The sequence below is a fragment of the Haliotis asinina genome, chromosome 8, assembly GCF_037392515.1.
Source record: "Haliotis asinina isolate JCU_RB_2024 chromosome 8, JCU_Hal_asi_v2, whole genome shotgun sequence".
NCBI classification, from domain to species: Eukaryota; Metazoa; Mollusca; class Gastropoda; order Lepetellida; family Haliotidae; genus Haliotis; species Haliotis asinina.
Window position 1 is genome coordinate 61,245,863 of NC_090287.1, and position 26,660 is coordinate 61,272,522.

A 26,660-nucleotide genomic window follows, 5' to 3' on the forward strand; every position below is an offset into this window, starting at 1 on the left:
CTCAGTGTTGAGGTTTGATACCTCAGTGTTGAGGTATGATACCACAGTGTTGAGGTGTGATACCTCAGTGTTGAGGTTTGATACCACAGTGTTGAGGTGTGATACCTCAGTGTTGAGGTATGATACCACAGTGTTGAGGTATGATACCTCAGTGTTGAGGTATGATACCACAGTGTTGAGGTATGATACCTCAGTGTTGAGGTATGATACCACAGTGTTGAGGTATGATACCACAGTGTTGAGGTGTGATACCTCAGTGTTGAGGTATGATACCACAGTGTTGAGGTATGATACCACAGTGTTGAGGTATGATAGCACAGTGTTGAGGTATGACACCACAGTGTTGAGGTATGATACCACAGTGTTGAGGTATGACACCACAGTGTTGGGGTATGATACCTCAGTGTTGAGGTATGACACCACAGTGTTGAGGTATGATACCTCAGTGTTGAGGTATGATACCACAGTGTTGAGGTATGATACCACTGTGTTGAGGTATGACACCACAGTGTTGAGGTATGACACCACAGTGTTGAGGTATGACACCACAGTGTTGAGGTATGACACCACAGTGTTGAGGTATGACACCACAGTGTTGAGGTATGACACCACAGTGTTGAGGTATGATACCACAGTGTTGAGGTATGATACCACAGTGTTGAGGTATGATACCACAGTGTTGAGGTATGATACCACAGTGTTGAGGTATGATACCTCAGTGTTGAGGTATGATACCACAGTGTTGAGGTATGATACCACAGTGTTGAGGTATGATACCTCAGTGTTGAGGTATGACACCACAGTGTTGAGGTATGATACCTCAGTGTTGAGGTATGACACCACAGTGTTGAGGTATGATACCACAGTGTTGAGGTATGATACCACAGTGTTGAGGTATGATACCACAGTGTTGAGGTGTGATACCACAGTGTTGAGGTATGATACCACTGTGTTCAGGTATGACACTACAGTGTTGAGGTATGATACCACAGTGTTGGATAAGGTGATACCTCAGTGTTGAGGTATGATACCACAGTGTTGAGGTATGATACCACAGTGTTGGATAAGGTGATACCTCAGTGTTGAGGTATGATACCACAGTGTTGAGGTATGATACCACAGTGTTGAGGTATGATACCTCAGTGTTGAGGTATGATACCACAGTGTTGAGGTATGATACCACAGTGTCGTGGAATGATACCACAGTGTTGAGGTATGATACCACAGTGTTGGGGTATGATACCACAGTGTTGAGGTATGATACCTCAGTGTTGAGGTATGATACCGCAGTGTTGAGGTATGATACCACAGTGTTGGATAAGGTGATACCTCAGTGTTGAGGTATGATACCACAGTGGTGAGGTGTGATACCACAGTGTTGAGGTATGATGCCACAGTGTTGAGGTATGATACCTCAGTGTTGAGGTATGATACCAAAGTGTCGTGGAATGATACCACAGTGTTGAGGTATGATACCACAGTGTTGGGGTATGATACCTCAGTGTTGAGGTATGATACCACAGTGTTGGATAAGGTGATACCTCAGTGTTGAGGTATGATACCACAGTGTTGAGGTGTGATACCACAGTGTTGAGGTATGATACCACAGTGTTGAGGTATGATACCTCAGTGTTGTGGTGTGATATCACAGTGTCGTGGAATGATACCACAGTGTTGAGGTATGATACCACAGTGTTGGTGTATGATACCTCAGTGTTGGGGTGTGATACCTCAGTGTTGAGGTATGATACCTCATTGTTGGGGTATTCATTTCGTCGAATTCCGACACTACATGCAATTCCGCGTTTTAAATCCCATGTTTGTTCAATAACGTGTTGGTTATTTATTCCTCGATATTGTGTTGAGGACCACGGTGTGTCTTGACGGTGGGACGATGGGACGATGGAGCGTAAGCCACTAGCAGCGTTTCCTCGTTCATGACTTTATTCAGCATGTGATATTTGTTTTCCATATAAATGAGGGAAGCGCCAAGTGTGATCTTAATGATCCACTCAATCTGAGAGGGCAACAGTACCCATTTGTCGTCGTCTGTATAGACGAAAGTGTACGGGTGACGACCGTTTTCTCAACGTTCAGGATGAACAGCTTGCCGCCGAAGGCTGGGGATGTCGTCCATTCATCTTTGTCGTTGCAGATGAGGTCGTACCGCGCGTTGCTAACAGCTCCTTCGGTGTTGATGAAATAGTTCAGGTCCTTGTTGCTGCCACTGCATGTGAAAGGCGAATCCATGCGCGTCCCCGAGGTCAGAGATTTTCTCTCTCACATGGCCGTTCTCGGACCGAAGCTTCCGCCATTGTCGTAAGTGCAGAGTCACCCTGAGGTATCCTATACAGATGGGTTTGTGTAGACATTTTTAATTCCGTGGTGTTGCCTCGCGTTAATTTCCTGTACTGCGAGGTTGAAAACGATTTCGTTCTACCGTCCTTGTACTTTTCCGTTTTCACTGGAATGGCTCTCAGCAGAATATGAATTCACATTCAGTGAGTATGACAAAGTTGTTTGCAGCTGCGCTATCGACAATATCTCTTTGGAGTTCAACGTGGTCACGAGCTGGACCGACACATTCACCACCAGTACATCTTTTACGACTGAGTCCCGCTGTACAGGACAATCATCAGGACAAGAGCAATATGCTGTGGAACGTGATTGATGAAAGACGTCGTGATCATTCCCGTGAAGATCGACGAACGGTTTGAACGAGAGAGAGGAAATCTTTTCAACCCCGAGATCACAAAACTGGAAGTGACCGTCGAGGGCATGCCCAACCAGCTGTTCAGCAAAGGCATGAGGGCTCACAAGCAGTGGGACAAAATAACACAAAAAAACTGCTTGTGATCAAGCGATCCTGGAACGTGTCGGCAGGACTGGTTGCACCTTACCATGGCTAACTGAAAGGAGAATCGCTGCTGTTCCTCCTGGATGACTGCAGCGCTAACAGGAAATCATGAAAAAGAGAAGCTCGCTGACATACCTGACCTTCTCAGGACGACACACGAAGGACAGCGTTTGGATACTAATACAGAAACTGAAATACAACTCGGTGCTGAAAGATCTGAGGGAGCAGATGCGATGGGTTTCCGTGTTTTACTGCAAAAGGCTTCTTCAACTACATGTGCAAGGTGTGCAGTGCTGGTGTGAAATGCCACTATTGCTGTTGCAAGGCCTACGGAGTGGATGTGGTCTGAGGCCATCACATCTACCTGACGAAAAGAGACTACATCAACTAACGCAACCGACAGCTGAGAATCAAAATCTAACGTGCGTGCAAAAGTTTTCTCGCTTTTTAAATTTTTCTTACCTGTCTGAAATCCTATTAAAGATTTGACTTCGTCAGTGAAAATCAAAGCTATTAGAGATTTGACTTCACAATGCTCACCATTCGAGAACTGAAAATGATTGCCAAAGAACGTGGAGTGATCTGTTACTCCCGTTTGAAGAAACCTCTGCTGATGAAGTTGCTCAACATTCCTCATGTCCACAAATCCCTAGAACTGCTGGAGGAACGGAAACCACTGGAGTTTAGTTTTACGTTTTTATATTGCGGCGATCTGAAAGAATCGAGTGTGGACCAAACAATCCAGTGAACAACAACATGATCATCGATCTGCTACAATTGGGAACCGATGACATGTGTCAACCAAGTCAGCGACCCTGACCACCCGATCCCATTAGTTGCCTCTTACGACAAGCATAGTCACCTTTTATGACAAGCATGGGTTGCTGAAGGCCTATTCTACCCTGGGACCTTTACGGGTCGCAAACCACTAGAACAAGAATTCGTGCCAATCAAGCATGCCGCAGGCAAGTATCTGGCAGGCTGGAGGATGGACGTCAACAAAAACATGGAATTCGATGACCTGAAACACACGATCGTGGAGAAAGTTGGCGAGGAAGTGAAAGACCTCAAATCTCAAACTGAAAACCTCAAACCTGAAACCTCAAATTTTAAGTAAAAAAATGTCGCTGGACAAACAGAAGCCAGACGACACCATTGCGCATGTCCAGGATTACTACAGAAGCAAACAGGAAGTCGCAACCCAATCCGAAACCGTCGACGAGAATCCCTAGAATGCTTCACGCACAGGGGTTCGGGCTGGGTCATTGATGCGGTCAACATCGTCTATATAGACATAGCCAAGTACGAACTTTTCAAAGGAGGGTCGAACCTAACGTTGTCATCGTACTACAAGACAATGCATGCCATGGGCATCAGCAAAAACAAAGGCGCCGATTCCATGAGGGTAGCAATCCGATCTGTGGTGTCTGGCCGACACACATTCCGACAGACTTTCAAGCTTACCCAGGAATGATGGGCTCAACGGGGATGGCATAGACAAACCCACTCCCATCTCCAAGGTCACCAAAATAAAAAAAGGAAACAGAACGCCCACGTCGCCGTCAACGTCTTCGGACACAGAGGGAAAAAGTACCACTACACGTGGATCAAACATTTCAGCAACTGTTGTACAACCAATCGAAATACAATGGAAAAAAACCCAAACTTTTGTGAACGCTGCCTGCACGGCTACACATAAGCTGACCTGTTGAAATCTCACCAGAAGGATGGTTGAGGCATGGGACATATGGCCGTCCAAATTGACATGCCTGACGAAAAAGACAATGTCTTCAAATTCGTCAACCATCAAATGTTCGTGCCTTACGACATATACGCCAACTTTGAAGCCCTCATCAAACCCATTGACACTGTCGCTCCACCCACAAACAAAAGTTTCATGCAAAAAATGCAAGAGCATGACGCGACTATGTGGTCATTTGATGCGACGGGAAAACGAAAGTGCCCATGATGTACCAAGGTCCCAACACGAAGAGAAAACCAACAGGAAAAAGCTGTGCACCATTGTCCCCATGCACATGAGCCAAGACGACTAGCCTGTGCACCCTGAAGCTCATACTGTAATTTCATACGTGTTGGTCTGTTGGTGATTCTAAGCATTGCTAATCATCTGTAGACAATGATCCATTGAGGTTCAACAATCTAATCTGAATACCCCATTAATCGTCAAAATACTAAAGAGTGAATTTTCAATGCTGTGATATGTCTGTAGATACGCTTGTGATGTGTGCTGGATGATGTGTGTTTTAACTAGAGCTTTCCACATTAATGTACTTATGGACACGGGGGCTTGCAACGCTAAGAACTGCCACGAAGGTATGTCACCACCGGGTTCTTAGCATTACAAAAAACGAAATGAATGTAACGAGGTCAGCACACCAAGTTCGTTTCAGGGCGACTTCAACAACGATCACTGTATCTATTCCATTAAAAATATGCACATATTTCAAGCCAGTAGATTTACCAACAAAATGGTATATGGCTAACTATAGGCCATATCAGATCGCTGACTCTTTTCAGTGCGGGACAGGTCAAGGCCAGGTCGACGTCGGTATAGTCCATGAGCCAGATGAGATTTGACTACCAAATTGTGGGGCAAACAGTCACTATATTCTAATGCTTATAGCTGTAGTTGTAGCTGCTTTGTAGATATTTGGCTGGATTCAAGAAAATGGCGACCATCTTTAAAACAACACATTTATCTGGACATAGGCGATGTCCATCACGTGATTACTTAAACTACATACCTTAAGCTATATGAAAATCCATATTTTTAACGTCTGGTTCATAGACTAGTAATGGCACGACACAATCCTGATTGCGATGAATAAACCAACAGCTCATTATTACAGAAAGGTGAAAGTGACTCCAAAAGAATGGCTATTAGCTTGCTACAGGTGCCACCAGTCTAAGATGTTTTTGTACACGTCATGTAACTTTTAATGGGATAGACACAGTGATCATTGCTGAAGTCGCCATGAAACGAACTTGGTGTGTTGACGACGTTCGATCCCTTTCCTTTCATATAGTGCTAAGGCCCCGTTTGTGAAAGTGCATACCTGGATGTTACTTATTGCGTTACAAGCTCCTGTGGCCGTATTGCAGTGGTAAGGACCCCTTTGTGGGGTGGGGGTTCTCCGCGCTAAGAGATTCAAATCTCTCAACAACATACTGAAGGCAGTCGGTTATGCAAACTATCCTGTGGGGATTTTGTCTACAGTTCAGATATTGTCACTTTAACTGTGATGTGGAATAAACAATCAAGTTTGAACAAGTACGAACTTGAACGGACTCGTCAGACAAGTTCTTATGACGTAAGGGTGGCCCACCTGATTCATGACAGTCTGCTCTAATATGCTGAATATTGTGACACCTGCGGCCCCCTCTTCCCTCCTTTTCGGAGAAATGCACAACAGTGCATTCTCAGTACATCCAGTATTATCCTACCTGGGCTGAACGAATCCACTATCAGCCCTATATAATTACTTGGAAGCGTTCTATTCAAATCACGCCAGCGACCGAGAAGAATTTTAGAGTCAACACAGAGTTTCTTTTTCTCAACCTTTCTCAACATTTCTTTGCATGTATAAAAGTAACTGAACACACTTTAAACACATATATAGTAATTTACAACTATAAGTTGCGACATAGATTAAATTAGGAAAATTAACTTTACTTTTACGTTTGAGGTGAAACATTAAGTATTTTATATCATAGTTTCTAGATGTTTTAAAAGTCACTGACAAATTTCTTGCTGACCATTCTGTTTTGGATATTTCCTATTTAAATATTGAATTTAGAATGGAGAACACCCGAGTTTCTGAACAATATGAAGTCACCCTCCCAAGTGGAGACCTGAGCCAGTTAACCAAACATCTGACAGACAAAAAGACCAAACAAAATATCCAAAATGGATATGAGAAATGATTTATTTGGTGTGTGTTGGGTGCCTTGCTTCCAGAAAACATCCTGATAGGGTTAGCAAATACTGTCCATGTGAGTCTCAACTCAGTTTCTTATGCCTGTCTCTCAATCTCAAATTTCAAAATGTCATGCCTGGAACAGCATTTCTGGTCATGACTTATTGCTTCTCGGCGAAGACGATATAAGGCACTATTTCCCTACTATGAGTTTCAGTAGACTCATTGGGACAGAACCAAACATAGTCACCAAACATTGTACTGCAGATGGAGTACAAGGAAAATAATATAATTATCGAGTCAATGAGATTGGATTAATGCACAAAGAGAACAATAGATTATAATGACAAAGCTAAGAGCGGGAGTGGGGTGTGTTGGTAGGAGCGACAATGTATTATCATTACAATACATATTTTTCTTTGTGTATTAATTCACGGCCATTGGCTTCTACATTTTTTGTATGTATTAATTCACGGCCATTGGCTTCGTTATTTTATTGTTATCCGCTCTATCCACACTTTGTGCTGACTCAGCATTCACCTGATGAACGAGCAAGAGTTTCCTCTTAAAATGGCCCGGTAAAGAATAAAAAACCCAAAACATTTGTTGTCCATTAAAAACGTGTATTCATGTTCGTTCAGCTTCTTACTGCCATTCAAAACCTGGGCATAACTGACTGCAAACTGGAGCTCAATCGCCTTTCGTAGTTTCTCAATAGTATTAAATGTTTTTCAGTAATGTTCTCGTCCATGAATGGCATTGTTTGACTTGACGTTTACGGAATATCTGATATAGATGTAGACTTTGGCATACTGTGTGAACGTGTAGAATAGTCATGTCGTGAAATACCGGAAACATTCATTTTGTGAAGTGACTAAAGTAATTACATATTTTACGCCATCACTGAACTAGAATTGTCTTAACCCACTTAATGATACCAACGAATTAAAATATAATATTGAGCGACTAATGTGTCGGAAGTGCCAGATGAAAGGGAAAGACCAATGACAAATAAGGCATTGTGGTAGCACTAACGCAACCTAATAGGGTATATTCAGCGACATCCAAACTATCGTCCTAAACTGAAATCACTGCAACAACCCACATTAAGTGAGGGAGTTGCGATTTATGTCGCTCTTAGCAATAACCCAACAAATTGGAACAATTTATGTTTACGTCATTTTATTGTATTTCCTGGTCACCAAACACACAGCTCTACTTTCTTTGAATTACTACAGATGATAAAATGTATTAACTGGCGATCTTCACCAATATGAACCGAAATCGCTTCTACTCAAGGAACGATGAGACGCGAGTGACAGCTAAATGGAGAAACAGTCAATGGTCTAACCAAATGAAATGGATGCAGACAAAATCAAAGCTGAAAATAGTACGCAGTTAAACGGTGGTATAACTGACCATAGTGAACTTCGAGTGCCATCTAGGAGTTGCTGTGCTGGACAATGGGGAGCGTTCTATTGATATGCAGCTTGTTTATTATGACACTGTTATCAAGCAAGTGATGTACAATACTGAAGGAAAGGCTTATATATACATGAGTAAAGTTTGTTCAGTAAGTTCGGTGATGTTTACTCATCAACGGTATTAATACGTCAAGATGTGCTCCATGACCAGTCTATCTTATGTTGGTAATTGTGAGTGCCTGTGGGTAAAAATGATGATGATGATGATGATAATGATGATGATGATACAGGTAGTGGCAGCGAGTGTGACAGCGGTAGATTTGAGTGTAAACTATATGTTGGTTGTAAGGTTACACCATCTTTTCTTCAGAGTGATGAGGTTTTGAGTCGGTTTAAAGAGGTCGTTATTAAAATTGAATCATTTTTAGAATTTTGGGCAGCAGACTTGTCCGGGAATTATCTGCCCTTGACTTCCTGTTTGTTTACTTTGGCATTGTTTCTGGGGTCATTCTACGGTGTTGGCGATGGCCGTAGGTACTCGTACTTTCGGGAAACGACTGAAAGTATATGTAAAGGCTAGTTGCCGTGTTGTGAGCGACACAGATTGACACTTTCATATTCATTCGCTGGAGTTTATCATTCTACCTCTGCCAACGCTTCATCTATTGCAGTCAGACCGCTCGCCGTGTTACATTCTGCACGACTGTTGCTCTCTCACACTAAGACTTTGATGAGTTTGCTATACTATATATTTTGTGACCCATTGCCTTAGATTTTGTCTCACTTGTATTGTATTTGAAATCGATAATGTTATGTTGACTTGTGACTTTGTACAACTTGCTCTCATTGCCTTAATACAAGATTTTAATATATTAAACTTGTCTTTGTTCTGTTTTCCTGATTCACAAGGTTTTTCTTATATTGTTTGTCACGGTAAATTCTTAACCGTAACACTTTGATAAGCAGCTAGAAGGGCTAAGCGCTTGTTCCAACTAGAGGAGCAACAACAGTCAATATTGGTTGTAAGGTTTTGGAATACAACTTTATGTCTATTAATGTCTTGGAATTTGGTTACAGAAAAATCTGGATTTAAACTTCACAGCTAAAACGATTGCAAAATCGGCCAGTCGTGCTCTTGGAGTAATTATTTGCAAATTTAGAATGACCTAGGTGGCATGACCCATAGTGTTTATGATACTTTGAATAATAATATAGTTCAGCTTATATTGACGCATGGCGCTGCCATATGGGGCACAAAACTGTTTACCTGCATTAACGCAGTTCAAAACCGTGCTCGCAGATTTTTCTTGGGAGTCGGTTGTAAAACACCTAATTCACCAGTCAGAGGGGAGATGGGGTGGAGCAGTCCCTTTTGTAAACTGAAAATGGAAATACTTGGGTTTTGGCGTAAACTGAACTGTATGGCAGACTCTAGACTGCCAAGTATCATTATGCACTGGTAGTGACAGTTTCATAGATCTTGGTTTAACTCTGTCTATAGCCTACTTCCTAAATTCCAGCTTCCAGTTCATGACGTCAATAACATGACAGGGCTTGATGTTTATGATGGTAATGCGTGTATCCAATTAGCCATTTTTCAGTCTGAACCGCTTTCGTTGTCAGACAAGGACTCGAAACTCGTTCAATATATATCTTTATCTACCTGTATGATCTTGTTTATAATTTGGTCAACTCATGTCAAAACGATTCGAATCTAAGAGCAACAGGTGACTTCACTTTTTCTTTCCTATTTGTTCATCTAATGTTCATTAATACACCCATGTTACTATGTCAGTTTCACAGTTTACAGGCGTTTTATGATATAGTGCTTTATTCCCCAAGTGATGATTTTATTACGTTTTCGTTTAACACACCTACCACGTCGATGAATTGTGGCACTGTCTCAAGTCTATTGTCTGGAAATGGTGAGAGACAGTTTAAGTATCACCTTTTGTACAACTATATTATGGACACCAATAACAGTAGCATGACACATACATTCAGAACAATACCTTTTACCACATACGTGTAGAAATATATATCTTCGAAATATGTCCTGATGAAAGGTACAGGGTATATAACATTCCGTCACTGATACAATAAAGCCCGACGTCGAGGGAGAATATATATTTAAGGATTTTGCCAACGTTAAACTACGTAGGAAGCAGCAGGGAGATGGTTTGGTTGGTTTGTTGTTTAGCACCGCACTCGACACTGTTTCAGCTGTATGGCAGCGGTCTGTAAATAATCGAGTCTGGACAAGATAATTCAGTGATCAACATCATGAGCATCGATTTGCGTGATTGGGTTACAATGAGATGTGTCAGCGAACCCTATGTCGTTGGTCACCTCTTACAACAAGCATAAGTTGCTGAATACCAATGTAACCCCGATCATGTTACCCCGGTAACATGGGGAGTAGTGAAGGTATTGGTTGTTACGGCTTTGCGGGGATTTATCTTATTTCCTGATACTCGTCTTTAAGGCGTCACGGCAAATGTGTAGCTTTAGCCAAGGGAACAAAAACTACCAATAAAATACCTAAAGAGAAATACTTCTGTACATGTGGAACACGATGTAACGAAGTATAATGGGATGGGGGGTTAAGTTAAGGACCCACCATCGGTGGTACGTGAATAAAACAACATAATTTTACTTTGAATACACAGCAACAAGATGACCAAAGCAGGGTATCAGATAAGGCTTTTTAAATATCTTGCTAATGAACTGCCACAGGTTTTTGAGGGTTAAAAGTTTACATGAAAGGAGGTGATGAAATTTAGATAAAGTCAGCCAGGAGCAATAGGATTCAATAGTTTACAAAATCTCTGATTCTTTGGAATATTTCGCCATCTCCCAGTTCCTATGGGTAAATTATGGCTGCACGTTCTGAACTTAAGAAAGGGTTTACAAATATCATTTTGGATATCGCTCATCCATGATTGTAAAAACTGGTCTTTAAAATTAATTTAACATTTGAAATGATCCATGAGCTAGAGTGGAGATGAGGGTTTTCAAAAACATGAGGTAGTCCACTCATACAAAAGATATCCTTGACATGGCTTAGCCAAACATAATGTTTTACTTTGAGTTGTAGATTAAAGAAGAATAAAAGCTGCTATTTTGTATTTTGTATGTGAAAATGTCAGTTTACACCAATAAGAAATTCATCTTGTCGCGATGTGAAGCCGAATCGGTCCTCTACCAAGTTCTTCGTGTGTTAGACCTCAAACCAGTCGCTAGTTTGAGATATTTTAGATGTACTTTTTCTATCAAATCAGTGTTCTCATGTCCCCATATTTCACATCCATACAACAATATTGGTAGAACTAATTTATCAAAAGCGGGGAGGAGAAGGTCCTGGTGCAGTTTAACATTTCTAGCACGTTTTAATAACGCTATAGAGGTCTTCACACCGAGATCAGTTATATATCTGACAGCAAAATTCATACGACCATTTCTATGGTATTTATAAGTATCTACAACATCTATCTTGTCATTGTGCAATGTGAAAGATCTCTTATAATTAGCTGCAGGCCAGGAACCAAACACGACACCTTAGTCTTATTTATATTTACCTGAAGTTTCCATTTGACGCAATATTTAGCAAATTTATTTAATGTATTTTGTAAGTCATCATGTGTCTCGGCTAAGAGGACTGTATGATGAAGATAAAGTAGGACTAGCAGTTTGAAATATAAAATGAAATGATCATCATTTGTTTATGATTGAACACCAACACATGACTGTTCCGTTAGATGGGATTCAAGGTTATTTAGAAAAATAGAGAACAAGAGCGGGGACAAGTTTTCTCCTTGTCTAACTCCGGAAAGACAATCAAAGAAATCTGATCTTTGAGAATCTACCATAACGCATGATTTTATGTCCTTATACATATTTTGAATTAAAGTCAGAATTTTACCCTTAATACCAGTTTGTCTTAGTTCGGTCCACAGCCCAATTCTCCAGACTCTATCAAATGCTTCAGAGAAATCGATAAAAGCACAAAAGAGTTTCTTTTTACATTTGTCCATACGATTTATCAGTTATGAATAACAAATACATTGTCTGTTGTAGAGAAACCCTTTCCGTAACCGGACTGGGTATGTGATATTATGTCATTATCATCACAAAATTTATTCAGTCTCTCATTAATGATACTCACTAAGGTTTACCAAAGCAGCCAAGACGGAAAACGGCCTATATGAACTTGGGTCGATACGATTTCCCGTTTTCTTATATATAAGTTTAATTGTGCAAGTAAGCCGTGCGTCTGGCAAGGTTCCAGTTTGAAGTACAACGTTAAAATATTCCACATGAAAAGGTAGCAGTTTTGATACAGATAACCATAAGTGTTCATTTAAAATCTGGTCTAGGCCAGGCGACTTCTGGTTCTTCAATTTTTGTTCCAACTTTCAAGTTCAAAGATAATGAACGTTCAATTAGGATAGGAAGTGTAAACGTTAATAAACGTTTCAAGGACATACATCTTATGAACGCACCATCATTCCCTCTATTACCACCCCTAAACAAAACACGTGCAAAACGCAGTAGCACCACAACACATGCATGGGGTCCCATTATTGATTTTGACGCTTTTTCAAGAACATCGAGAAATCACTAATGTTGACACTCATTTTGCATCACACATTTCTTATTGTTTGTTTCTAGTCGTTTGTTTCAAAATGAAGATCGTATACATGCTAATTATATACCATACACCAATCATCTTTCAAAAGCGACTACATTCCAAATAATTATGGTTGTAAGGAAGTGCAAATGGTGATGCTCTCTCAAAACATGCAATAATATCAGATCAACATTGATTCACTCCGATAAATCTCCTAAATAATTTTAATCGTAAATAAAAAAATGAAGATCCTCTACTTTTATTGAAGAGTATATATTGCCATCACGAATGCTTCTATTTTCCTCCTTGAAATGATTATATAATTGAACTAATGGAATAGGATAAGTATCTTCTTTCAGTTTACCCTTCAAATGTCTCCAATATCGTTTTGGAGATAAATGATGGGTTTCTCTTAACTGATGTCTAATAAAATTGTTTCTTAATAAACTTATTCATTGTTTTCTTATAATCTTTACTTGTGTGACGATAGTGGTGAACTATTAATTCTCCCCTCATTGGCGATAATGAAGGCTCCCATTTAGGGACGCAACTGGTAATGTAACGGCTCTGAGATTTAAGATCGATGCTCAAGTATCCTGTTCTTATTCAACTGAGACGCTACGAAACATGGTGTCAGAAGCGGTAACAGTTTTGATAATCAAATCACTTTACATGTAAATGATACTCGCCAGACACTGATTGTTTAATCTAATGTATGCACGAGTGCACAAATCTATGCACGACGTGAGATCAAATGAGAGCATGTGGTCCAACTGACCGTTATGCATCATAATCAACGCGTGTATCTTACTGGTGCATGCTCTCGCCTCAACTCTGTCAAATGACATTAAATTGCCATTGAATCTCTCAACGTGTCAGACCATGAAGATAAACAAGCACACCCCACAAATTCGGCATATTCCTGTAAACATTCCGCTGCCCCAGAAACTAGATCTGAGAGCTAACCTAGCCACTAACTTCAAGAAGTTTAAAAGAAGCTAGAACAATTATCTCACTGCAGCTAGACTGGCAAATGAATCCAAGAATTCAAGTGTGCCACTTTGAAGACATGTACTAGACCAGACGTTCTGGATGTCATTCAAGGGTTTGTGTTTGCCAATGAAAATGACAAGGAAGACGACGAAAAAGTTTTGAATGAGTTAGAAAAATTCTGCATTGGTGAAACAAATGGAATATTTGAAAGATATTGCTTCAATAAAAAGGATCAGGAATACCCAGAGAACATTGACACTTACACCACTGTATTTCGTACACTGGCTAGAACTTGTAATTCAGGGGATAAAGTGGACAGCTTAATCCTTGACAGAATAGTTATGGGGATCAGAGATCAGAAGTTGTTTGCCTGGATGAAAGTTAATGATGAAGATGATGATGAATAATCTTCTTCCTAAAGCAGTATACACTGAGGTCTTCAAGGATCCGCAACTGAAAATATTTGATGAAACTACACCAACTTTGGTCATGTACAATGACACAGAGACTGTACCCATAGGCAAGAGATGGATCAAAATTACAAAACCCCAAAATGGAAGGAAGTGTAGTGTTGAAATGTTGTTTGTAAAAGGTGACCGAATACCACTTCTTGGATTAAGAGTTGTACAACACATGCAGCTAATCACCCTGAACAAAGAGAACAGCATGTCCATCAATCCAGCACAGGAAACAAATGCCCCTGGTCTACAGTCGTCCAGTATTGAGATGACAGATATAACTACGGAATACAAATATTTGTTTGAAGACGAAGGGAATTTGGATGGGGTACTTCATTTGGAACTTGATGAATCAGTAACCCCAATTCAACTGCCTTGCAGAAAAGTTCCTGTGGCCATGAAACTCAAACTAAAAGATGAATTAGAAAGGCTTGTGAAGATGAAAATGATAACGCCTGTAACAGAGCCAACAGACTGGATATCGGCCATGGCTGTTGTTGCAAAGCCTAATGGAAAGATACGTCTCTGCACAGATCCAAAACCGCTGAATAAAGCCTTGAAACGAAACCATTACCCGACACCTACTATGAATGATATCTTGCCAGAGCTATCACATCCCAGATATTTTACTCTAGCGGACACCAGGAATGGGTTTTGGCACTTCACTCTGGATGAGGAAAGCAGATATCTAGATACCGATGGATACGCAAGCCATTTGGGATATCTCTTGCACCTGAAGAGTTCCAAAGAAGAATGGATAATGCTGTTGAATTGCTTGAAGGTGTAAAAGCTATCCATGATAATGTGCTCATATTTGGAGTGGGTCTGACAGATACTGAAGCAGAGAAAGATCACGATGACAAGAAACTTGTTGCATTCCTGGATCGTTGTAGAGAAAAGGGCAACAAAATGAACAAATAAAAGCTAAAACTGAAACAACCTGAAGTCCCTTACCTTGGACATATTCTTACAAGAGATGGATTGAAAGCTGACCCTATGAACGTTGAAGCGATTGCGCAGATGCCTGCTCCAACAGACAAACAAGGTGTACAAACATTTCTCGGAATGGTCAATTATGTCCAAACGTTTGCACCAAAACTATCTGAAGTGACTGCGCCTTAGAGATCGCTGTTACATGACAAAGTTGACTTTTGCTGGCATGAACATGTACATGGAAAGTCTCTGGAGAGGATCAAGCATATTCTATCTGAACACCCAATCTTGAAATACTTTGATGATACAGCTAGGACTGTAATTCAATGTGATGCCTCTCAGAATGGATTGGGTGTGTGCTTATTGCAAGAAGGTCAACCAATTGCATATGCTTCAAGGGCGTTGACTGCATCTAAAAGAAACTATGCCCAGATTGAAGAAGAGATGATTGCCATTGTATTTGGAGTTGAGAGGTTTGAGTATTACACATGTGGAAAAAGGTGAAAGTTGAGAGAGACCACAAGCCATTAGAGTCAATAATGAACAAAAGTTTGCACAGTGCACCCAAACGTCTCCACAGAATAATGCTCAGGCTTCAAAAGTTTGACTTGCATGTTGTCTATAAGAAAGTTTATCAAATGTATCTAGCAGACACTTGCCATGTACAAGGAGAACAAGAAGTGTTGAAATGGATGACATTTTTTTAAAATGAATGTGAGATACCCAACAGAAATTGAAACAGTGTTTATTGACATGAAACAATATGTTTCTGTCTCGGACAAAGCTTTCAGCAAGATTCAACACGAGTCACAGTCTGACAGTGCAATTAGAACCCTGAAAGGCAGACCAGAAGAGAAAGACGACTTGCCACATTCTGCTAGGGAATATTTCGGTTTTCGTGAAGAACTCTCAGTACAGAACGATGTGGGAAAGAGGGGAAAAAGGGGAAAAATTGGTCATTCCCAGAAGTATGAGGGATGAAATCACAGAACCAATACACTCCAGCCACGTTGGTATTCAAGGGTCTAATCGCAGAGCAAGTGAACGTGTATATTGGCCAAACATGACAAGGGACTTGACTGATCATATAAAAAAATGTGAAATCTGCAATAGTGTTCAACAAGATCAGGGGAGAGAACCACTTCGAAGCCATGACTTACCTTCCCGAGCGTGGGAAAGATTGTAAGTGATCTCTTCGAGTTTAATGACCATAGTTATTCTATTACTATGGACTACTTCTCTGACTATTTCGAGGTAGACAGCTTGAGTGGTAAGAACTCAACAGAGGTTATCGAGAAACTCAGTGCTCATTGTGCGAGACATGACATACCAAACCAAATAATTACAGATAATGAGCCCCTTTTCAACTCGGATGCATTCGCCAGGTTTGCCTCCAGATTTGGATTTCAGCATCAAACCTCTTCTAATAGATACCCACAATCAAATGGCAAGGTTGAGAGCTGTTTAAAGACTGTTAAGAGACTCTAACAAAAATCAAAACTCGCTCATTCAGACGCATACCTTGCGTTGCTGGACTGGAGAAATGTACCGTCAGAAGGTATTGGCACATCACCAGTACAAAGAACAGAACGAAAACTCGCCTACCAACAGCTGAGACCTTGTTCAGACCAAGTATAGCTGATACCATCACTGAGAAGCTTGTTGCCAGACAGAAAAAAACAGACCAAGTACTACAATAGGTCAGCTCATTCAGTGCCTTTGCTGAAAGAAGGTGATGTCGTACGGATCAAACCATATAACAGATACCAACATTGGCAAAATAGTGAATGAAGAAGTTGGTGAAAGATCCAACCAATTGAAAACAGCTGATGGAAGGATTTTGAGGAGAAACAGAAAACACTTGAGGCAGTCGGGAGAACCTGCACCCGAGCCAGCTTAAGATGAGAGTCCACCAGTTGACCTTTGTCCAAAACAAACTGAAACGCAGGTTATTCATCCAAAGTTACCTCAGAAAAGGGAGAGACATGCCATAGTTCAGATACAACGTTGTCCAGTGGATGCGAAGACCAACCAGTAGTCGATGTTAGAGGTCAGAGTGCTGCAAGAACCTCAAGTGGACGACAAGTTACAGTTCAATCAATATTCAAATACTTTGTACAGTTTTGTAAGTTGAACCTTAAGTTGTCTATTCTTCATATTTCCTGGAACACTTAAAGTGGTAATATTTCAGATACCCAAAGCTGAAAAGCTGTTTAGTTGTGTTAAGGCAGTGTGTTTTTGAGAGACTTTAAGTTAATGTTGTACAACTGGCTTAATGTCTTTATTTAAATGTTTATTGTAAAGACCATATCTTTAATGAGAAAGATGTGACTTTACTGATAAACAATTAATTCTCCCCTCATTGGCGATAATGAAGGCTTCCATCAAGGGACGCAACTGGTTATGTAACGGCTCTGGGATTAAAGATCGATGGTCAAGTATCGTGTTCTTATTCAGCTAAGAGGCTACAAAACAACTTGCTTTACGAAAAAGCGTTTCATTCACAGCCGTTATGCTTCTACGATACGTATATTTTGCTTTAAAAATGACTAGCGTGTTTTGTTTCACACTCTGGTCCAAATCACGGCTTTGAGTGAGAGTTCATTTCACTACGAGTTATCCTTATAAGGAACATCAACAAGCGTTTTCCATTCAGTCAATAAGCAGGTGCGTGACCTCATGAGCTATTCATTCACAACCTTGACCTTCCCAAAGTGACATTGTCTTCATGTACAGTGTGTTTAGACTTGATCAATGTCTCTCACATTAGAAGAGGTATACCCAAAAGGTGTAGAGTTCAAAATACCATGTATTTCGACGAAAACAGTATTGAGTCCAGCTTCAGTCACACGCTGCTCTTTAAGCATACAACCCTCAATAGAAACTTCCACGACCTGATCTGATGCTCCCAAACACCGCCAAAGAGTGGGGAGTTTGTACCCAACTTTGGTCTTACAGGACTAGGAACGGTTTGCCTCGCCACGAGGAAAATCTCCGGAAACCCACAAGAAATGTATCAGTATTGAGATGACATGTAGTTATCGCATCCGGACCCTGAAGACAAGGCTGCATGGCACAACTGTTTTATTTACTGCTATATGACAAGCAGGGGTTGCTGACGAGTTAATGCTCGGGATTTAAGAAAGAATTGTCGTCAACCAGCGCACTTTCAATACCCAACTCTTATCACCCAAGGGTCTCAAATTATTTTTTATTAATTGTGACAGTGTTGAGCAGATGGCAAAATTTGATTTTACATTTGTTTCGTGTTGTGTATAAATAGTTTTCTCAATTGGTTATCAGACATAAAAAATTCTATTTAATGTCACAAAAATGTTTTAGGTATCATAAAATACCTTTTAGATACTATAAATCAAATTTCTGATGATAACTCTTTTTCCATATGGATACTTATTTCGTGACACCATAAAACTGGATGTTTGTGACATCAATTAATCATCATTTGATATAATGAAATAGAAGGTTACTTTACTGATCAAAAACGTTAATAAACTTATCCACTTTCAATTCAAAACAATATTACATGTAATAGAGCACACTTGTACCAGTTCAGTGTATAGTTTAGAATTGCAGAATCGGAAAATCCAATCCAATTTACAGGTTGTTCAACTTGACCTGATCAAGGGAATACCAATGCATTGCGTGACCACATCACAACTGGTTAGGTTTCTTATTGTGAAAGAGTGCACCTTTGTCAGTTGATTGTCCACATGTCCAAACAGCCGAGGCAAGGTCGCCGTGTAACATTATTTTTACTGAGTAATATCCAGTTGAATGAGCTGGTCTAAAATTCTGGACTGGTTATTATCCTAACTTGCGCAACAGGACGGAACCCAATCGGCAGGAAACCGTTCAGACGAGACTTGTGTAATCAATGTGATAATCAGAGTTATCTCTGTTAACTCTAAAGAGAGATATATTACTTTTTTTCTATGAGTTGAATATCACCAGTAAAATCGGTGAAGTGACTGGGCATACAATCATGATATTTGAAATCAAAGGAATCTAGGCATGGTGCTGGCTCTTGCACTGAAATCACCATCAAGTAGTACCCGGTGCAATGATCCACAGATTGGTCACCTTGACCTGATCAAGTGAATAGCAATACAATGCGTGGCCGTGTCACAACTGGTTGGGTCTATTATTGTGAAGGGGTGCACCTTTGTCAGTTGATTGTCAACATTTCCAAACAGCCGAGACATGGTCGTCGTTTGTGTCGTCAGTGTCGAGAAATCATCAGTAATGTCCTGTCTTTAAACATGAACCTAAAGATGGTGTTTCCACTGATAATTGAACTGAGTGAAGGGGGTGAGAGTGAATCTGCTTGTGAATGTAAATGACGTCTGCGATGTAACGTTAGTAAACCTAACTGGAGAGCATATGACAGTATGAACAGTTTAATGACAACATGAAATGATTGGTTTTTTAAAAAAAGTTCTTTTTCGGAAGAAGTTTAGTGACGAATCCATGTATATATGCATCCCGCGAACGCAACGTTCTTTTTCTTCCCCCCTTTGCTTCGAGTTTAATGAAGTTAACTCGACCTGCCGTTTGTGTCAACTGACCTACTTAGTCATTCATGTGTGCTGTAGCTCAGGTCAAGCTGTACAAACTATAACAGCGCCTGATAGCTTTCCTGGAATCTAGCGAAGGATTGGTTACCGAGAAATCGGTTCGAGAGGCGTGATCAACAACTGTAGGGCGAGTGCTTAACGTTGAGCGTACATTAGCGTGAGTGAGTGAGTTTAGTTTAGGCGGTGTGTAAATAATCGAATCTGGACCAGACAATCGAGTGACCAACAACATGAGCATCGATTTGCGCAATGGGGAACCGATGACATGTGTCAACCAAGTCAGCGAGCCTGACCACCCGATCCCGTTAGACGCCTCTTACGACAAGCATAGTCGCCTTTTATGGCAAGCATGGGTTGCTGAAGGTCTATTCAACCCTGGGACCTTGACGGGTTGCGTACATTAGCAGACAGGGAGGTAGACACACAGGTGTCAATAAAACAGACATTGAGTTATGTCAGTGACAGAGACAGCTTGTCACAATCAACATATTTTCCTATGTTTCCATAGACATGTATTTAAACGTTTCAGTTTTCAAGCTGAGCAATTTTTAGCTATGAAATTAGTATTTCATATGCAACACTTGCTTGAAAACTTGGTTTGGAAATCTCCATGTATGGGACCATTGTATATTTACATAGGCGTTCGACTCTGATTTATTTGGAAGTATGACCTACATATATAAGACACAGGAAGGTGTGACAGTAAAATGGCGGCCCGACTCGCCTCGGCTCTGACAAACGCATTTGTCGCTTTGATCGAAAAAACTACCGCGCGAACCTAAATCACTGCGCATGCGCTATGCGCGCAGCCTAACATGGCTGGTTTAAACCACCTTTTCCCCAAAACGCTGGGAGAAACGTATTCAGTCGTTTGAACTGCAATTCCGCGAGGTTTTTTTCAATGCGTTATTTTTCAACTTTATAAGTTGCATTTGCATATTTGATAATTGTTTCTGTAAGGACATACCTAAAAATATCAGAATCTGCAAAGTTGTGTCTGTTGAAACAGAATTAATTATTACTCTTAATTAGCTATTAACCGATGTGGTCAGTCCATTGTGGTTTTATCTAACGTTGCAGAAGGGAATCTAACAGATATTTTTTGTCACAGTTAACTGGGACAGTTATCGCCAATTCAGAATTTCTGATGCCATTCGTGAAATAATTATCCTAAAGTAATCTCGAATAACTGATTGTGTGACTAGTTGGGTGTTTGTTTCACGGTAGATTTGTAGGAATGAAACAATTAGTGACTTTTGGGAACTTGAACTTGCTACTATAATAGGTCGCAGGACATCTACCCGACTACGTTTAAAAAAGCATTGGTTCACAGCTTATCTTTCATTTGTCTTTTAAGTTACTTAACGTGAAGATTCTCATTTTCCGCCCTTTGTTGTCAAATTCTGTGAGGAAAACTACCGGAACTATAAATAACCGGAACTGCGCACGTGTGATCCTGATGTATTGACGATAACTCTTTCGCAGTCAGTAAGGAATTGGGAGATAAACCTACTGTTTTTGGAAATTAGATGAATTGATAGTCTCTAAATTTCATGCTCAACTATGTCGTGATGAAAAATGAAAAGATAAAGTGGAGACAATTAGCAACCTTGGCGAACTTCAAAGTTGCAATCAAAGAAGTGGGTACAACATTCCCAACAAGAACAAAAGATTTTACATTTTCATGCAATTTTCTTACAAGTTTGAAAATGCCACCCTTAATATTGCCAATATATATAAAGCTCCATTATGTAAAACTGAATCAAAGACGGATTTTAAATGTGTGAATTCAGGGCAAAGTATGCCTTTCTGGAAGCCAGGTATTTATTTATTTCTTCATTTATTTATTACAGTGTCTAAGGAAAAATAATAATTTTTTTTGTGGTTAGATAACGTGTGTTGCCCAGTTTGTTAGCCTATTGCAAATAATCTTAGGAAATATCTTCCAAACACTTCATAAAGTGTAAATGGTCTGTAACAACCTGGATCATTAGGATTTCCTTCTTTATATTGGAAGTATAACACCCAGCGTCCACTCTTTGGACTCGCCTGTATGGAGAATTAGGCGATGCAAGAATCAACCATTTACGAAATTCACAAAGTAATCGTCTCGCTGCTGCACGTGCGGCACGTCACCCGTTGTATTACCAGTCATGACAAATCTACTACATGCAACATAGACCAAACAGGACTGGAAACAACTCTCATAGGTGTTTGGTGTGGTCATGGGAGGCAACACTATAAGTAGCTTCCGCAGCTCAGAGACTGCCCCTGTGTATCAAACATATCATTTAATCGTTGATGTATATCCGTTCTCTTGAAAACTGAAGAGCAGTCACATCATCCATCTCGAACTCCAGAGTATGTGTATTGCACTGGCAGATCACGGACCATAACTACAGCAAATCTTGATTTCAACCCCAGGACCAGTGATTCCCAAGATTCCAGTCTACGCTAGACTTATCAGTTGCTTCCCCTTTCAATGTTCAGAGTGACAGTCTGAGAAAAGTAATATCCTTACATCCCGGTCATAAAGGGGGCACAACTCTACATGGCAACACATGTCCTGGTTTGTCTTTGCAACATCCAAGTCTTTGAAAGCCAATTTGAAGCCAAACAAAGCTGACGTTTTTAGTGGATAACAACTTTATCCTCATAAATATAAAATGTAATCCATCAAAACTTTCGTGAAAACACTAAACAACCCTATTTTTAATTTGTTTTTATTTCCAAAAGTCGAAATTGTATTACTTTGTGTTGGCAGTGTGTAAACCATCAACACTTGACGAATGGCTGACAGCATGAGCATTAGTGTACAAGTGGGATCTAGTGACATGGAAAAATCAAGTCCACATCAGCTGCCTTATGACATGCTTCTGAGACCCTAACCTGAGGATAATAGGTATCAGCTTCAGAACATTCACATGAGATGCTGATACAACCATAAAAGACACGTTTGAGTGCAAGTCTCCATGTAATCAAAATACAATAAAAAATAAACCCACAAATGTTATGACAATAATTTAGTGAACCTTCCATAACATAAAATAAAAAACCTCACATTGATTACATGTCAGACCTAACTACTTGTCAGATCAGTTTACTTTGTATAGTAACGACAAAAACAATTCTTGCATTTCAGCTTACACTTCAGCTTACATTTTCTCTTGGAAAACTTTTCTCTAGTTTCTTGCCTTGGGATTAAGGATTAATAACTGCTCAGTCAGCCTTGCAAAACTTTTCAAAACTGCATCAAACCAAACAAGCACCTGTAACCTGTGTCAGATGGTAGTTGTAGTATAACTACTACTTCATACAGTTCTGGGTCAAATCTGTTTCAAAGAAATGTCTTATGGGGGTTTTAAAACCGACCACACCATAACAAACAAGATGGCTACATAGGCTTTAGTTACGGTTAAGAATTTGCCGTGACAAAAGGTGTAAGAAATCCCCTGTGAACCATCAAGACAGAAGAAAGACAAGTCTAAAGCATCAAATATTGTTTTATTAATAAGCAAAGAGAGCAAGGTATACAAAGTCAGAATTCAACTTTACTCCAGTAATTGTGTGTCCCGCTCTACCATGGCACCTAGCCTTTATATATAGCCCCAGAACTTGTGTTTATATGTTTTGCAAATTAGAGGCGTGCCGCTTAAATAATTCTCTGTAGAAAATGTGACCCACTATAACTAACCCTAAAACCCTAAATATTGTGACCCAGTTACAACTACAGCAGTAGTAGTGACATGACATGACATGGCAGGCATCTGACAAGTGATTGTCACACCAGGTCTTCAGTGCCCTCTATCAGTACTGCGCATGTATGGGAATAGCGCCACATATGCCGTTCAGCCATTCTTCGAACAACTTTTGATCGATGTTCATCACCAGGAACTGGCACAGAACATGGTACGCCTGGGAAAAAATGAACAGTAAATTGTTGGAGGTGAGAAGTAAAAGGAGTGAAATGTTGCTGTTAAGAAACACAAAATCAAAAATAAGCCAGGTTTTAGTCCTACCAAGTGAAAGGGAGAATGCTTCAGTTTAGCATGCGTGGCGCATGAGTAAAAATATAATGTTTTTCAAAGCTGACTTCATTGATGTTACATAATTAATTCACTTCAACAGAAATGTTGAACATGATCAAGATGACTTTAATTACCCTTGATATACTGAAGAGACAGAACTTTCCACCTAACCTTGTTCAAATTGCAGGAAACTTGCAACAAACAAGACATATTTGAGAAAAAAGAACTTACCATAGTCTCTTTAAAAGGTCAGACGATCGGACTGTTACCATTCCCTCTCAGCGAAGTGCATCATTCTGGAACACGCCAACATGCTACGCCTTGGAGGTACAGGCATGCTTCATTTGGGACCTCGCAGCGTGATGCTGCGCGTCAATTCAACGTCCATGGACACATCATTTGGTGCTTATGCTGGAGTTTTTAGGAAAAGAACCAAGTTATACACCGTTCCTGTAGTGGTCAGTCACAGTAACCGCTCCACATTAAGACCAGTTCTAGGGGATTCAAACCATGCACCTCCAACACAATTTCCAACCAGCAACCGTTACAGTCTGTATCATGCCTGGCAACACTGGTACATCAGGGAGAACGATTTGATGACATCTACGTTACCTTTGGAAGGCACCCAAGCAGATGACGCTAGACTGTTGACGTTTAAGCCTCCAGAGGAGCAGAGATCTATGCTTGCTTTGGGGAGCATGTGAGATGATGAGAGTTCTTCTTCACTTTTCTTCATGTTTCACAGTATTAAAGTGTTACCTTGGCTGATAAGACCACCTCATTTGTAAGTGTGGTTTCGAAAACATCCCAACCGATTCTGGGTTCATCGGCGACGTTTCAGAATTATCATTACTGGTTACATTTAAACTTGATACCACTGATCATTAATATGCTATTTTAAAAATTCATTACTCCAAGTAATTATCCGATTTTCACATTTCAAGACATACTGCAAATAACGCTGCGAATCTCGATTTTGTTCAGTTTAAAAAATGACGACATTTACGATGAAGCCTATTTTGAAAGGCAATTATAAATAAGCTCTTTAGCTTGGTGTGAGATAATAGTGGATGGTATCAAGAAACAGGGAATTTTCTGCATAATTCAAAACTGTGAAGTATTTATATATGCGTGGTATATTTAGAATTTTATTGGACTTCGAAGTGAAGGATGTAGAGGAAGGACAAATGTGTCCCTGTGGCATCCAGGGGGTTAACCTGATTAGGGGTCTAGGATAAGCCCCAAAACGTCGTAAAAATAAATCTCAAGAAGTTGTAATCCATAACGTTGTCCTGTATTCCTGAGATGTGCCCGCATATCTATGACGTCAAAGGTATGTGGGTAATAATACGTGACGTCATACGCACGGTGACGCATTTTCTACTGACCACTCATTTGACTGATCACTCATGTAGTGTCCAGTCAGCTTTTATGTTTGTTGTCGTATTGAGCGTATTGTTGTCACCAAATATAAACTTAGTTTGAAAAATGACAAAAACGTGTGAACTTTTGAACAACAAATATAATGTTCGCGAGGCATTTTGCAAGCGCACTTGTCAACTGACAAAGTGTCAAACAGTTCATTCGAGATCTTCCTGGCTGCTGTCCGAGTCAATGATTGCATGACGCCTACGTTTCGGTGCTGGTGAAGTCTTGGCTGGGACAATGTTTACAGCTATGTTGCCATCCATCACTGAACCGTAACCACGGCCGTCAACCTGGACACGATCGCCGATAGATGGGCGTGACGCCATGTTTGTTTACAGGGTGAAAGTAGTCCCTAAAATTTGCATATGACTTCTGTAATTTGCATAGGTATCCGTATATATCGCCCCAACGGATACCGGAAATATCCGTTGGCTTTATCCTGCGGAGAACACTACACAATGTATGATAAATGAAATGAAATAAAATGAAAAGGAGCCCTGAGACTTTTTTTTCATTTTCTAAAGCTGTGGATATATTTCTAGGCTTTCTTTGATATATTTGCTGTATGACAGAGTAGGCAGGTTCCATATTTTAACATCTTTTGGTATGACACGGCCGGGTATTGAATCCGCGACCTTGCGATCTTCAGGCGGACGCTCTGACCACTACACCACAGAGGCAGTCCGTTCTTTATATGTGACTTCACTGTTCGCGACAGTTGTGTATGTTGATTTCACTGTTAGAGTTACGGAATTCACAAAGTAATCGTGTCGCTGCTGCACGCGCAGTACGACGTACACAAGTTGCTGCTGTTTAAGTTCTGACAAGTCTACATACAAACTTGACCAAACAGTATTCGTAACAAACACATTAGCGTTTGGTGTGGCCAGGGGAGGCAACTCTATAAACCGCTTGTTACAGGGCAGACTAATGGGCCACGTGACCCCAAAGGTGTGTATCAAACATAATATTTAATCATTAATGCATATCCTTTCACTTGAAAATTAAGATCATGCACGTCATGCCCCGTCATATTTAGATAATTTGCAGATCCTAGAGTATGTGTATGGTCCTGACAAAGGATCACAGTGGCTCTGATGCGTTTCGCATTATAGGACTTCTCATTATTATGAGACTTCTAATTATTATCATCACAACTAGAGCAAATCTTGATTTCAATCCCAGGACCAGCGAATCCTTGGATCCCAGTGTATGTTCGACTTATCAGATGTTGTCTCTTTCAGTGCGGTATGTGACAGTCTGAGCGGGCAAACACCCTTACATCCTGGTCATAAAGGGGGCATAACTCCACATGACAACACATGTCCTGCTATGTCTTTGCCACATCCAAGTCTTTGAAAGGAAATTTGGAAAAC

The 26,660-nt window shown here is 40.4% G+C and overlaps 1 protein-coding gene across 1 annotated transcript in view; it reads left to right on the forward strand.

Moving 5' to 3' along the window:
• LOC137294674 (alpha-soluble NSF attachment protein-like) overlaps positions 1 to 26,660 on the forward strand; it is a 282,044-nt gene that overhangs the window by 223,280 nt on the left and 32,104 nt on the right. The window lies entirely within an intron of this gene.